Source organism: Sceloporus undulatus, chromosome 2 (assembly GCF_019175285.1).
Source record: "Sceloporus undulatus isolate JIND9_A2432 ecotype Alabama chromosome 2, SceUnd_v1.1, whole genome shotgun sequence".
In the NCBI taxonomy this organism is placed as follows: Eukaryota; Metazoa; Chordata; class Lepidosauria; order Squamata; family Phrynosomatidae; genus Sceloporus; species Sceloporus undulatus.
The window spans coordinates 321,221,300-321,237,210 of record NC_056523.1 but is presented as its reverse complement, the minus strand read 5'-3'; positions in this window follow the sequence as shown (position 1 = coordinate 321,237,210).

The following is a 15,911-nucleotide window of genomic DNA, read 5'->3' as shown; positions in this document are numbered from 1 at the left end:
CTGGATGGGCCATCTAAGTAAATGGGGATGCGTTTTTCCTCCTCCTCCTCCCGGCTTGGGAGCCAGCATAGGCGCATCCCAGCAGGGAACAGGCGGCGGGGCCGCCTAGAATCAGCGGCGATCGCCGCCGTTCCAACGGCCCTCCTCCGCCTCCTCTCCGGCTTGAGAGGTAGCCTTATGCTGGCTCCCCAAGCCGGGGAGGGAGGAGAGAGAGCTGCTGGAACCAACGATTCCAGCGGCCCCCGCGCCCTTCCCTGCTGGGATGCAGCTTCATGCTGGCTCCCACAGCCGGGAGGAGGAGGAGGAGGCCGCTGGAACCGCCCCCCCCCACCCGCTCCCTGGAACCGGCAAGGGAAAGGACCCACCGGAAGTTCATTGGAAATTTGGGGGTCTTGCGAGGGAATGTCCACAGGACTGGGTAGTCACACCAGACCCATTCGCACTGAGGATCGACAGAGCCCCACCCAGGATTTGCCAATCCCCTTATCAGCGCACAGGCCAACCGCATCCAAAAAGAGGAGCCAGTACGCATTCAGTTCGGCATCTCGCGCATTCACGTGAGTTCGGATTGGGCCATTCGAATGCTGGTATGATGGTATTGTGCGAAATAACGTGAATTCGAACCGCCCAGTGCAGAAGAGCCCCAGTTCCAGACTCATCTGATAATGGCCTTCGACTGTCCAACAGACTGCCTCCATTTCGGTAGCCCTGCATGCTTTCAGACATTCATATATGAAGGCATTCAAATGAGGTTAGGCCTCCCACCTTCCGATCTCCTCATCATTTCACCCATTCCGCCTTAGCCAATGTCATAGTTTCTCTTTTTTCTTGTCCCTCCACACCACCCCTCCATTTTCTTTCTCTTCCTTTTTCCTTCTGCCCTTCATGGGCTTCCTGAAGCTGCCGCTGGTGAAGTGGCTGCACAACAGCAACAAAAAATGTTGACACCAGCTTGCTGGACAAATATGCCAAGCTTGGGACCCTTTGGAACCTTTCCTGTCATGAACTTTGCCCACCTCCCTCCCAATAGGTTTAAGTTGTGAAAACTCAGGGATCAATCCCCTCCCTCAGCTGAAGAACCCTAAAATGCCCTCAACAATGTTTCTGCCCTACCATTCATAAATAGTGCATTTTTATACATTCCTACCCAGAAGTAAATCCAATTGAGTTCAGTGGGATTTACTCTCTGGTAAGAAGGCAGACCATTTCAGCCTTATTAGAGAATAAATGCCTTTGGACCAAGAAGGGAATAGATTCAAAAAAAACATGGGGAAGATCAAGCTGTAATTTTTGTTGGACTGGTCATGATAGGTTTACAAACTAGTTGTTCCCATCTGTAGGGTTTTTTTTTTAATCCTATTAATCTTGAGAGAAGATCATATGAGGAACTTCAAATGTCATGGCCAAAATGAATGAGGAGGCATATAATTCTCCAAGGGTGAGAGGATTTGATAAGGGACCCATCCAGTGGGAGTGCAAATGTGTGATAAGAATGTTGTTGTTGTTGTGTGCATTCAAGTCGTTTCCAACTTATGGTGACCCTACGGTGACTCTATCATGGAACTTTTCTTGGCAAGATTTGTTCAGAGGAAGTTTGTCATTGCCTTCTCATGAGGCTGACAGCCTGTGGTTGCCCAAGGTCACTCAGTGGGTTTCATGGACAAACTGGGAACTGAACCCTGATCTGCAGAGTTGTAGTCCAGCACTCAAACCACTACGCTACCCTGGCTCTCAAGAATGACAGAAAAACAAGAAAGACTATTGGTTGATATGGATATGCATACTGGGAAGAAAGAAAGAATGCAACCACTGCTGTTGTGTGACCTAAAATAATCTGATTCATTGAACACATGGACAATTGTACAAACACCCTTTTGTACCAATGTAATTTTGGATGGGGAAAATGTGTGGCTTTCAAGGCCAATTTGCATTTCAATTAAAACGAAAATGAGTGTGGTATTAACGAGGTCAAATCGGGGCAGGATACCACTCACTGAAGCTGAATTATTTTGCAGGTGTAATTTCAGCCAATGTATAAATTCTAAAACAATACTTTATTAATAGAGTTGAACATAACAAAACAGATTAATACGTAAAGGGATCTTGTGCCACCTTTGAAACTCACTGTGCAAAAAAGGTTTAGCATAAGCTTTCGTAGATTAGGTCTACTTCTTCAGACCTAGGTCAATATCACACTACACACTATGAATTCTTCACAAAGTGCATGGGAAATAATCTCAGAGTCGGAGTTTAGCATTAACAAACACTTTCTCTGAATCATCTCCAAAACTGGTTCTGACTTATCGTGAGATTTTAGGGCCAAACCTGAGATCAATGTTGTGATATCATAGAGATGCAACCTGTACTGTTACCAGGTCCAGTCCCTGGTGATATCCTAAACCATGATACAGTATTCAACGACATAGGGAAGAATAAGACAAAGGAAATGATTGTAGACCTCTTTTCTTTATTTTTCTTCATATGTATAGAGTCAGTAACTAGAAGTAGATCCAAAGAACAAAGACAGTTTAAAAAAAGAAACATAAACAGCTCAGATGAAATTAGGAAGTCAATTATTTGTTAGGATATGAATGTTAAAATGAATGATTTTTTAAAAAAAAAATAAGATAGGATAATATACATTATATTACAAATAATGCAGTTAGGAGATCTATAGATTGATGTAATTGTATCATTGGTTGGAATTCTTGTGGTTTGATCCTTTTTTTATGTCATTATAAATTCAATTAAAAACATCCCCCCCAAAAGCATGATACCTTAAGCATCAACAACAGGTGCACAGAGTGTGCAATTCAAATAAAAAATACCAAGTCTAACAATGAATTTTTCTAACAAAGGAATCCCCACCCCATCCTGACGAGTGGAGAAAATGGTTTGGGACTTGTGATTTGGATACCCTTGTCCTTATGAGCCTGTTCCAGAATTTCTAAGTTCCAGTAGTCAAAACCTTCCCATTTCTGGTCTATTTCTCCTAGTCAGTTTTGAACCACCAGTATGCTTTTTAACCTTGCTTTTCTTTCACCTGCATCAGATGTGGGAATCATGTAGCACTCCAGATGTTATTGAATTGCACCTTTCAACATTCTTCATCAAAGCCCATGATAGCTAAGGCTACTGGGAGTTGCAGTCCAACGGTATCTGGGAAGCCGCACAATCCCTACTCCTGACCTATATATTTGTCTCCCTCTTCACCATTACCATTTTCTTCTATTATTAGTTCATACTTTTTTTTCTCATTAGGCCTTCCCTCTCCCTTTCCCCATCTTCCCTGTTATTTAAGAATGCTTTACCTTACAGAATTAGGCCACAAAAAGGGAGGGAAGGGGCAAAGGTTGCATTGATTTAATAATTAGCAATTATGGTTGCTGCAGTATTAATTGCATATATTTCCATAGTGCATGTACCCCCCAGAGGTGAGCTATGAGCAGTGGTTAGAGATAGCTGAAAGCCTAAGGCTAAAATTCTTAAGAATACAGAGATGGGAAGCATATCCTTCAACATCTCACAGCTGAAAGCAAGAGTACTTGTGCACTTTTATAAGAGAGGTGGGAAAACAGAAAAACAAAACAGTTCCCAGTTGGAAAAGGGGTCAGACAAGGCTGCATCTTATCGCCCTACCTGTTCAACTTATATGCAGAACATATTGTAAGAAAGGCAGGCCTGGATACAGGAGGAGGAGGAGGAGTGAAAATAGGAAGAAGGAATATCAACAGTCTAAGATATGCAAATGACACCATAACACTAGCAGAAAACCTCAAAGACCTGGAACAACTACAAAGAAAGATTAAGGAAGAAAATGCAAAAGCAGGCTTACTGTTGAACATAAAAAAAACCAAAAATAATGAGAACCGACACAAATTCAGCCTAAACAATGAAGAAATAAAAATAGTAAAAGAGTTCTCATACTTAGGATCATACATTGGTAGAAATGGGGACTTCAGCCAGGAAATCAGAAGAAGATTAAGAATGGGGAGGAAAGCTATGAAAGAACTAGAAATGATCCTAAATTGCAAAGATAGACAAGTGAGCACAAAAGTTAGAATCACACAAGCGATTTTATTCCCTTTATGTATGGATGTGAGAGCTGGACAGTTAAGAAAGAAGATAGGAAGAAAATCAATTCATTTGAGCTGTAGTGCTGGAAAAGAGTGCTGAGGAAGCCATGGACGGCCAAAATGACAAATAAATGGGTCCTAGAGCAGATCAAGCCAGAAATCTCCCTGGAAGCCAAGGCCCCATTCCCACTGGGCAAAGAACGGCTTATTTCGCTGCGATTCTGACTCAGATTCTGACTCGAATCTGACCCATTGTTCCCATTAAAAATGGGTGCAAACAGACCCGGGGGTTTTTACCCTGTTTTCGTTCCCACTGGTATTTTCCCTGTGGTAATTTGAAGCAGGTTATTTTGCTCCCTGTTCCCATTGCCTTTCCAGAACCTCTTTTTTTAAATCAGCTGTCAATCAAGCACTTAAGTGCTTGACATCACAATCAATCAGTCGCTTAGGCACTTTTCTCCTCTGGGAAAGGGAAAGGGGAGCCTCTATTCGCCCCAAATCCCTTTGCATCCCAGGCTCCTCTGTGTCTCCCCAGACTCCCTCTGGGAAAGAGAGAAGAGGAGCCTCTCTTTGCCCCCAATCCCTTTGCATCCAAGGCTCTTCTTTGTCTCCCCATAGTTCCTCTGGGAAAGAGAGAAGAGAAGACTCTACTTGCCCCCAATCCCTTTGCATCCGAGGCTCTTCTTTGTCTCCCCATAGTTCCTCTGGGAAAGTGAGAAGGAGCCTCTATTCCCCCCAAATCCCTTTGCCTCCCCCATTGCTCCCTGGGCTGTCTGGGGGCAATCAAGCAGGCATGTACTGCAAAGCCCATCAGCTGCTCAGGTGCTCAGGCAGAGGCAAAAAAGAAAAAAAAATAGTTTAAAATGGTGTTCAATGGGTCTCCTCATACATCGGTCTATGAATGTGGAGCAGGGAGGAGGTTGCAGGGAGAGTAATGTGTTTACTGCGTTTGGAGCTCAATGTAGCGTGATCGCCTTACCCTGCTTCCCAATCCACAGGGGGAAAGGCTATGCAAACGGAAGAAAATGGAGCCAGTAATGCTGAAAAGAGAACAGGCGGGTGACACCCCCGGGCCAGCCCCTTGAGCACTGCTCCTCACATTCCCAAGTTCCCAAATCAGACACTCTTTCATTCCCATTCATATGCCGTGAATCAGGCACAGGAAAACTTGCTAAGAAGCCGTTTAAACAGGGTTTTTTTAAAAAAACCGGTTTATCGACCAATAATTTGGGTTTTTCAGGATAAATCGATTCAGATTCAAATTCCATTGGGAACGATATCGGAGCAATGCAGATCGAATGCGCGCTCAAATGGAAATGATGCACCCATGATTCGCATCCTGATCTGCATTATAAGCCAGTGGGAATGGGGCCCAAGATGTCAAAACTCAAGCTGTTGTACTTTGGACACATCATGAAAAGGCACGGCTCACTGGAAAAAAGCAATGATGCTAGGAAAGGTGAAGGGAAGTAGAAAAAGAGGAAGGCTGCATTCTAGATGGATGGACTCTGTCAAGGAGGTCATGGATTTGAATGTATAGGAACTAAGCAGAGTAGTGGAGGACAGGGGGTCTTGGAGATGTCCCATCCACAGGGTTGCCATGGGTCGAAATCAACTTGAGAGCAGTTAACAACAACAACAACAACAACAACAGCAGCAGCAGCAGAAAAACACAGCATAAGGGTCACATGATCCTCTCCCCAAAGTTCGGTAGCCCCTGAACTTTCCCTCCCCAGATCCCCCTGGCTGAAAAAATATATTATTGCACCAAAAGAGATCTGTGACTAAAATTTATATAATAATAATATAGATTTATTTCTAGCCCACCCAATCACGGAGAATCCGGGCAGGTTACAACAATAAAACACATCAAGTTACAGTAAGATTAGGAAGGAAAAAAAACCAAACCCTAAACTTACCTGCCCCCATACCCAACATTAAAACAGAATTAAACGATGATATAGCATTAAAAACATTAAAAACATTCAATAAAAAAAAGACATAAAAATAGGCGAGGAAGAATAGGCAGATGAGGGGGCAAATATCTCTATATCTGGGGAGGGTAACTAAGTTGGAAAGGCCTGCTTTTGTTGCTGTTCATTAAACATACGGGATATTGGGTTTTCTTGATGCTGTTCAAGTATTTACCAGCTCTGAACTTGGGCACCTGCTCCAACTAGGCATGAGAATTTGCAGATACTTCATTTGCAAAAGAAGTAAGGGGGGGGGTGGCACTTCAGTGATAAATTCAATGTTCAGGACTTTTTTTGCTTAAGTAATAAAAGTAACAATAACTCAGTGATTTGTTTTAATTGTCTGAGTCTCAGTCAAGGCAGTTTGAATTACTCCACTCAGCTGCAGGAGGGGAGAGTATGAGTGAGGAATTCAGTGCTAAAGATAAACACAGGCCATCCTTTCTTGTTAGACACTGTGGAAGGGAAAGACTAGTGTTTTATGGCACCCTCCAGTCACCACTAAAAGATCCATTATAGCTTCAAATCATAAACATATATGTACACATGTGTGTTTCATGTGCACCTCACATAGTGCATAAGCATATACAGCTCCAGTAGGATCACTTAAATATCTTGATTTTCCCCATTTTAATTATGTTCGTCTCAGTCAAGACAATTTGAATTACTCCACTGACCTGCAGGAGGGGGGGGGGGGGAGAGGGAATGCTTTGTAAAACTAAACAAAGGCCATCCTCCTTGTTAGACACCACTAATTACAACAGAATTAGGAAGGGAAAGCCCGCTGAGTGTTTTATAATTCTCATCCCAGAGGTTAAACTAGCACCATCCTTACTATCTTCCACAGGCAAATGAAGATTTTTTACTAGCAGGCCTTTATATATATACAGTATATATATATATAGAGAGAGAGAGAGAGAGAGAGAGAGAGAGTGGGAAACAGGCCTTGGATAACATGCTGGACTTTTTTTCCTCCTTCTTGTTATTGCTGTTTAAATGGTTTGTGGTTTTAACTGTTTATAAATTTCTGATAGTTTAATTGCTTTCTAACTTTGGTGTACTGTGAATTTTTAACTACTGTGAATTTTGACAACTATCTGTTGTAATAAGCTGCTTTGAGTCCGAAACTGGGGAAACATCATCTCATCATCTGTACTGGGAACTAACAATAATATTCAGGCTTTGATTTTCCAGTGTCTAGATGCTTCCAGAAGTGGCAATTTTATGTCAAAGTGTGACACCAGAATACAGGAGAAAGCTACTCCCCCTCCCCACACACACACACCTCAAAAAAACAAAAAAACAAAGCAAAAGAAATCAATAGAAGACCTAACTTTAGCTTTTTGTGGGTTTTTTGGCTATGTGGCAATGTTCTGGAAGAATATATTCCTTAACGTTTCGCTTGCATATCTGAAGATGCTAGCCACAGATGCATGTGAAACATCAGGAATGAATTCCAGAACACAGACTCATAGCTTGAATAACCCACAAAAAACTATGGATGCCAGCCATGAAAGCCTTTTCCTTCACACAAGACCTTACTTTATTAATGTTGGCAATTCCAGGTCTGGTTTGGCCTGAGGGGTGAACAATTGGCCCATGGACCACCAGAGGTTGTCTGTCTGTCTGTCTATCTCTATCTCTCTATCTATTGGTTTATATCCAGCCTTTCTTCTCTCAAGAGGGATTGCCAGGAGATTACCCCACTGCATTCTGAGAACGTTCCGTGTCGTAACGTGATGAGAACGTTCCTGGAACGGATATTACCGCTTAGCAAACTAGAACGTGATCAGAAGTGATGAAACGATTTTACGCCACAGCCTTCCTTTTTCTTGAGAAACCGTTCCCAGAACATATCCACCAAGGCCCAGAGACAATGCCATGTCGTCCATTCGCTCGCCGTGGTCGGTGGCCGTGGTCGGGGTGCGGGACGCAGAGTACGAGCCAGGTGGGCGAGTGATTGGGCTAGACCGCGCGACGGGGGGAGAGATAGGGCAAACAACGAGAAAAGGGAGGAGCCCATGCGTCTCTTCAGCCAAAGAACAAGTTGCCAGCGGAGGGGACTGGGCCAAGGGCAGAGCCGGGGCAGCCATAGCAGCTCTTTAAACCAGTTTAGAAAAAGAAGAGTCCTCTCTGTCATCCCAATTCCTGTTTTTGGCAGCTTGTTTTTGTCTGTGGTCATCGCTGCTTGTGCCTACGACGTGTGTGTCGGGATGCGCATGAATGTGTGCCTTCATAGAATCATGAATCATAGAGTTGGAAGAGACCACAGGCCTCCAGTCCAACCCCCTGCTATGCAGGAAATCACAATCAAAGCATCCCCGACAGTGGCCACCAGCCTCTGTTTGAAGACCTCCAAGGAAGGAGACTCCACTACACTCCGGGGGAGTTGTTGTCCACTGTCGAAACGCCCTTACTGTCAGGAAGTTCCTCCTAATGTTGAGCTGGAATTCTCTTTTCCTTAGCTTGCATCCATTGCTCGGGTCCTAGTCTGCTGGAGCAGCAGAAAACAAGCTTGCTCCCTCCTCAATATGACATCCCTTCAAATATTTAAACATTAATCATATCACCTCTTAATCTCTCTTCTCCAGGCTAAACACCCCAGCTCCCTAAGTCGCTTCCTCGTAGGGCATGGTTTCCAGACCTTTCACCATTTTTAGTCGCCCTTCTTTGGACCGCTCCAGTTTTCAATGCCCTTTTGTGAATTGTGGTGCCCAGAACTGACACAATATCCAGGTGGGGCCTGTGAGCTTCCCTCCCTGCTTTAATCTTGTCTGGCTCTTTGCTATGGAATTCTGGGAGTTGTTTGCTTGCTTTGTGTGGTGCTCCAAACAGAGGAGCTTTTGTGGGTTCCTTCCTGGAGGGAAGAGGAGAAGGGTCCTGCATCCCTGCCTCCTGCAGGCTGCCAGCACAGAGCCCCGCTGGACATACACCGAAAGGACCGCCCCCCCCCCCCCCGCAAACAGCCAGACCCTTCCCTCTTGCTCTCTGCCCTGGCCCCGTTTCCCTCTCTCTTTCGCTTTTCCTCTTCTCTCCTTGTCCCAACTTTCCTCCCTTCCCTCCCCTTCTTTCCCCCTCACACACCCACACACACACACACACACCCACAACACACCCCTTCCCTCACTGCAGTGGCTCCCTGCCTGCCTCCCTGCCTTCATTCTTTCAGCCAATCAGGAGACGGAAAATGAGAACGGATTTAAACGGATAAGAATACCGCACAGACCTCTTTTAAGTGTTCTCATCATGTTTAAGCTCACTGGGAACCATTCAATCCGTCCCCTCCTGGAACACATGTAGAACACGTTTAGAACGTTCTGAGAACCCATTGGAACACAGACGTACGGTATCTTAATGTGTCTCATCACGTTCTGAGTACGTTCTCAGAACGCAGTGCGGGTAATCTCCCCAGTCTTAATCCACCCGGTTGTTGTTTTCTCCATTCCCCAAACCCATTTCTGTCCTGTCTTGCAGGGACTGTCCCACTTTTTCAGCTATTTTTAAATATCCTAGTTTCTCTCTCCTACTCCCACTTTCCTGCTTCATCCTTAGCTTACTTCAACTGAAACTGAGTTCAAATGAAAACCTATCTTAACTCAGAGGGGAGTTGAGAGGAGAGGGCAGAATCTTGCCCTTCTTGGAAACTGAGAGCCTATGCCATTATTAAACAAACCTGGCTTTTTTCCTCCTTCCCCTTGGCTTCATTCTCTTCCATTGTAAAGAGGTTGTAAAAGTGTCCCATTTCCCAAGCTGAAATAATCCGTTTGGCAAAAATGATGCTTTTACAATGCCTCTCTCCTCTTTTTGTGGGAGAGAATGAGAGTCATGTGAAGGGAAAAAAACATGTGTCTTTTCGTTTGCCTGCTGGGTTTGTTTAATAATGATAAAGCTTTGGCAAAAGCAAACAGCTGCAGCCTGTCCTGGTTTGTTGTCCTTCCTCATTAATAGCTTTTGCCATTTTGATCACATTCTGATATTGCTTGGTCAAGTTGTTCCCCGTTTTCATGGTGGATGTCAGAGGGATACCCATTCTTCTGTCAACGAATCTTTGATGCGCCAGCAAGAAGAACTAGGCCTTGTTAGGAGCTGGCAAGTACTTGGTAGTTTGGACAGCAGCTGCCAAGACCTTTGGTCTGGATTTCCAGATGACAAAGTGATGAAGCATAACTCCCCAGGAAAATGTTTTCTGTTTTGGCTACCTGGCTGTACATTGGCACAACAGGAGCCTTGCTGACACAGCTAGGAAAGGGTGTGCAAGAAGGGGAGGGAACAGAGTATCAAATGTGAGATCGTGCCCCATGTAATAATTATTCCATGTGCAGCTCTTGTCGAAGAGCAGAGGCATCTCTCCCGGTTAACTTGGCACCATTTCAACTCTGTATAATTGCTTTCCACCTCCGTCAGTCTCCTGGCCCTGCTGAGGGGGATGAGCCTTTCCTCTGTAGTCCAAGCTGATCGGCTGTTGTCACTTTGCATCAGAAAGGAAACAAAACGACATTTATTTATTTTTTTAGCATATCCCTTGAGCAGGCTGGAGAAACTGACTCAGAGCTTCCTCAGAAGGTGTTAGTTTTTTCCACAGTGGGGGGGGGGATCATGTTTTGAGTTTGTATAAAGAAATGCTAACTCCTAGCCGCCTTTTTAAAAATTTTGTTTTGTTTATTGAAGCTGAATTACAGTGTGGAAATTGAGAAAGTTCTCTTTTTAGACTGTGTTGAGTGCCTTCAAGGCATTTCTGACTTATGGCGACCCTATCATAGGGTTTTCTTGGCAAGTTTTTTCAGAGGGAGTTTGCCATTGCCTTTCCCTGAAATTTAGAGAGTGTGACTTGCCCAAGGACACCCAGTGGGCTTCATGGCCAAGCCATGAGTCAAACCCAGGTCTCCAGAGTCCTAGTCCAGCACTCAAACCGCTACACCACATTGGATTTTATCTTTTTGGACTACAACACCCAAATTCCCCCAGCCAGCACAACCACTAAAAATTAAGCAGAAACTCCTGATGATGAGAGTGGTTGAATAGTGACACACACTATCTTGGAAGATGATGGATACTTTTCCGATGAAAGTTTCTAAACAGAGTTTGGGTAGCTATCTTTCAGGGATGGTTTAGCTGTGGATTTTCTGTATTGACATGAGATTGGTCCAGATCAGGGCCAGGCAACTGCTTGGAGATCAGGCCTGCCCCACGGACCACACACTACACATACACCAAGCCAAATATCTCCATTTTTTCTTTAGTCTTTCTCAAAACAGTGGCAGGAATTAACATGTCATTACTTCTTCTCACCATTTTGAGAAGGACTACAGAGGAAAACAGAGGTGTTTAGGAAGAGTAGAAAGATTCTGAGATGCTTCTCAGGATGGGTTATTTTTACATGCTTTCCTGTGTTTGGGGATTTAGGGGGAAGTGCCCCCAAATAATGCTGAAATGTCTTCTAAATAATTTGGGATTCTGGAGGGCTTCAGAAGCCACAAAAATGGGGCCCAGATGTGCACTATGCTCACTCTAGTCAAGATGACCCCATACCCTCCAACATTTCACAGTAGAAAAAGAGGGGCATACATGGTTGAGTAACATCAGTGTATGGTCAAAATGGCAAAAGTTGTACAAGAAGAATAAAGCAAGCCAGGAGAAGCTGCAGCAGCTTGCTTTTGCCTGAATTTACCGGGAAGGGCAAGATTCTTCCCCCTCCTTTCCTCTTTCTCCTGCTGAGTTAACTTAGAACAAAGTGCTTTTTTGCATTTTTAATATTTAATGTTTTTTAAAGTCATCAAGAAACAAAGTAAATATTTAGTATGAAAGGGAAACACATGTGGCTGATGTCCATATGTTTTGTTTCTAAAAATATTGATGGTGCTAGCCAGTTCTTAGCACTTGAACTAAGCTAAAGATGAAGGAAGAGAAGAGAGAGCTGGGACATTTTAAAAGTAGCTGAAAAATTAAGAAGGCAGATGATCAACTGGAACTGTCCCTGACAAATCAGGAAAGTTGGAGAGCTAGCAGGGTGTAGTGGTTTGAGTGTTGGACTCCAACTCTGGAAACCAGGGTTTGGATCCTGGCTTGGCCATGAAACCCACTGGATGACCTTAGGCAAGTCACATGCTCTCAGCCTCGGGAGAAAGCAATGGCAAACCTCCTCTGAACAAATCTTGCCAATAAAACCCCATGATAGGTTTGCCTTAGGATTGCTATAAGCTGGAAATGACTTGATGGCACACAACAACAAACCATACCATGGAGATTTTGGTTGTTCTAGAGGACTGTGCAGAGTACGTCAGATGCCAACCACCACCACCAACTTACTGACCTCATAATCACACAATAAATCAAGCAACAATTTTATATACAACCCTACGACATCAGTGTGTACTGACCTTTTGCTGTTTACCTGGTTATGTCAGTGAGAACACTGCAGGTTAAATATGCATTATGTTGCAGACAAGGCAGCTGATTTGCAGATCCATGATATGGAAAGTGACACCAATTACTACAGACATGCCCTCAGCCTCTTACTCACTCCAGCATGCTTGATGTATTTACACACAAAAAATTGGCCTTCGAGTTGATTCTCTACTGAGTTTCTTTTATATCCATAACCAGGGAGATTTCAGAATTGGTAGAAAAACTGAAGCTTCCCCAAGAGACAGACCATAAGCCATGAAAATGTGTTTCCCTCACCGCCTTCCACTATTTAAACTCTTAGGAGCACAGCTTTGCCCATTGTGTGCGTACACACACATTAGTGGGTGTCTCTTTTTTATCCGACTTATCCCTGAGAATATCTTTTAAAGCTCGTGTTTGGAAACCCATAAATATGAAGTAACTCAGGGGGTTTTGTGTCTAGCAGAACACTTTGCAGTGGTGTTATTATACAAGCTACAATACCATCAAGAAAAATAAACCAGAGAACATATTAACAATTGAAAACCAAGTGTGACTTCCAAAAGCATAGAGACAAACATAACCATAAAATGAAGGGGGATTTGAGATTATTTGGTAAATGTGTACACTAAACCTAGTTGTTTCCTTAAACCAGTGATGCTCCTCCCTACTTCCTCTCTCTGTATTTTTATATGTATATTGATACTACAGCACACAAACATTTCACAACAAAGGAATATACATAGTGCATAATTACTACAAAGCATTAGAAAAAAAATTAAATGTTGTGGCCTATTGGCTAGGGGAAGCTGGATTGGAGTCTAAGAAAATAACTTTTTCATGACTTTCAACCTCAGAAAGAGATAAGAACAGATCCATTGACTATGAATCCCATTTTTCTCAATGCCTTTCACTAGTTAAACAGAAAGATCACTTTTGTCCAGAATGTGTGGACACACATATTAGAACATGTGTTTCTTATCCCTCTTATCCCCAGGCATTTGTTTTGATGGTAGCCTGTGGAAATTCATAAGTATGATGTGATTCTTTGGATTTGATGTTCTGATCAATGCTTTGCAAAGCAGTCATTCCACAAACCCCCTAAAAATCAAGGGTTAGGGAGAGAAGAAACCAAAGAATATTAATCGGGAGGAAAAAACCTGTAAAAAAAAAACCTAGCAAAACCACCTCTGAATATTCACTGCCAAAGAAAACTGTATGAAATTCATGGGGTTCTCGTTGTTGTCTTGGACATAAGTCAACAAGTGACTTCAAGTCAAGGCACATACACAGAGACACAGAGAGAAAAAATGAATTAAAATTTCTCAGAATCAAGAAATCATACAATTGTTCCCCAGACTCTGGTTCAAATACAAGTTGAAGATGGCGGTATCAAAAGCCTGCATGTTTCCATGCTGTCATTCTTATAAAAGAAAATGCTATATATTATTACAAGCTAGTGAAATGTGGGCTAGACAAGGTAACTGTTACATGGATTTGTAACTGGTTGACCAGCCGAACCCAAAGGGTGCTCAACAATGGTTCCTTTTCATCCTGGGAGAAGTGACCAGTGGGGTCCCACAGGGCTCTGTCCTGGGCCCAGTGTTATTCAACATCTTTATCAATGACCTGGATGACAGAATTGGGAGCATACTTATCAAATTTGCAGATGACACCAAATTAGGAGGAATAGCTAATACTCCAGAGGACAGGATCAACATTCAAAACGACCTGAATAGACTAGAAAGCTGGGCCAAAGCTAACAAAATGAAATTCAACATGGAGAAATGTAAGGTACTGCACTTAGGGCGGAAAAATAAAATGCACAGATATAGGATGGGGGACACCTGGCTGAATGAAACTATGTGTGAAAGGGATCTCAGAGTCCAAGTAGACCACAAACTGAACATGAGTCAACAGTGCAACCTGGCAACTAACAAGGCCAATGCAATTTTTAGGCTGCATCAATAGAAGTGTAGTGTCTATATCAAGGGAAGTAATAGTCCCACTCTATTCTGCTCTGGTCAGGCCCCACCTGGAATATTGTGTCCAGTTCTGGGCAACACAATTCAAAAAGGATGTTGAGAAACTGGAGTGTGTCCAAAGGAAGGCAACTAAAACGGTGAAGGGTCTGGAAACCATGCCCTATGAGGAATGACTAGGAGAGCTGGGGATGTTTAGCCTGGAGAAGAAAAGGTTAAGAGGTGATATGATTAATAATGTTTAAATATTTGAAAGGATGTCATATTGAGGAGGGAGCAAGCTTGTTTTCTGCTGCTCCAAAGACTAGGACCTGGAGCAATGAATGCAAGCTCCAGGAAAAGAGATTCCACCTCAACATGCTCCAATTCGCTTCCGGGCGCAATACAAGATGTTGGTTGTTACCTATAAAGCCCTAAATGGCTTGGGCCCAGAGTACTTGGAGGACCGCCTCTCCCCATATAATCCGCCCCGCACTCTCAGGTCAGGTGGGAGACAACTTTTGAGAGTTCCTAAGGTGAGATATACTGTGTCTGCGCATAGGGCTTTTTCTGCTTCGGCCCCGCGGACTTGGAACTCTCTCCCTGAGGAGCTCCGCTCGGCCCCCTCCCTCGAGTCTTTTAAGAAAAATCTCAAGACTTACCTCTTCCGCCAAGCTTTCCCCCACATGTCCTAATTGTTATTCTTCTCCTGTGTATTGTGTGCATTGTATTGATTGGATTTGTTTTATTGTTTTTTAATTGGTTTTAATTATTATGATTGAATGATGGATTTTAATTGATGTATTGTACTGTTTTAATATGGGGGACTTTTGCTGATGTAACTTGTATTTTTATTATTCTGTAAACCGCCGTGATCGAAGGAACGACGGTATATAAATAAAGACTCATTCATTCATTCATTCATTCAACATTAGGAGGAACTTCCTGACAGTAAGGGCTGTCCGACATTGGAACACACTCCTTCGGAGTGTAGTGAAATCTCCCGCCTTGGAAGTCTTTAAACAGAGGCTGGATGGACATCTGTCGGGGATGCTTTGAATGAAGGTTCCTGCATGGCAGGGGGTTGGACTGGATGGCCCTTGCAGTCTTTTCCAACTCTATGATTCTATGATTCTATGACCTTCACACTGCAATCTGTAACAGAGATCCATATAATCTAACACTTTTATAAGTACCATTCCTTAGATATTATAAATGCTGTTCCGTTTTGTTTTGTTTTGTTTGCACTTTTATAAATACCCTACCTTAGATATTATAAATAATGCTCTTCCATTTGCAAGTCAACTATGGAAGACAGAAACCTGTGGTGCCTTCATTTAAAAAATAATAATCTTGTAAACAGATTTGCAGGATTCTAAATATTATTGTCATCATGAAATGCCAAAGTGAGAATTATTCATACCATAGTATTTTCAATTTCTATGTATGGTTGTAAAAGCTGAACAGTGACGAAAGATAATAATAATAATAATAATAATAATAATAATAATAATAAT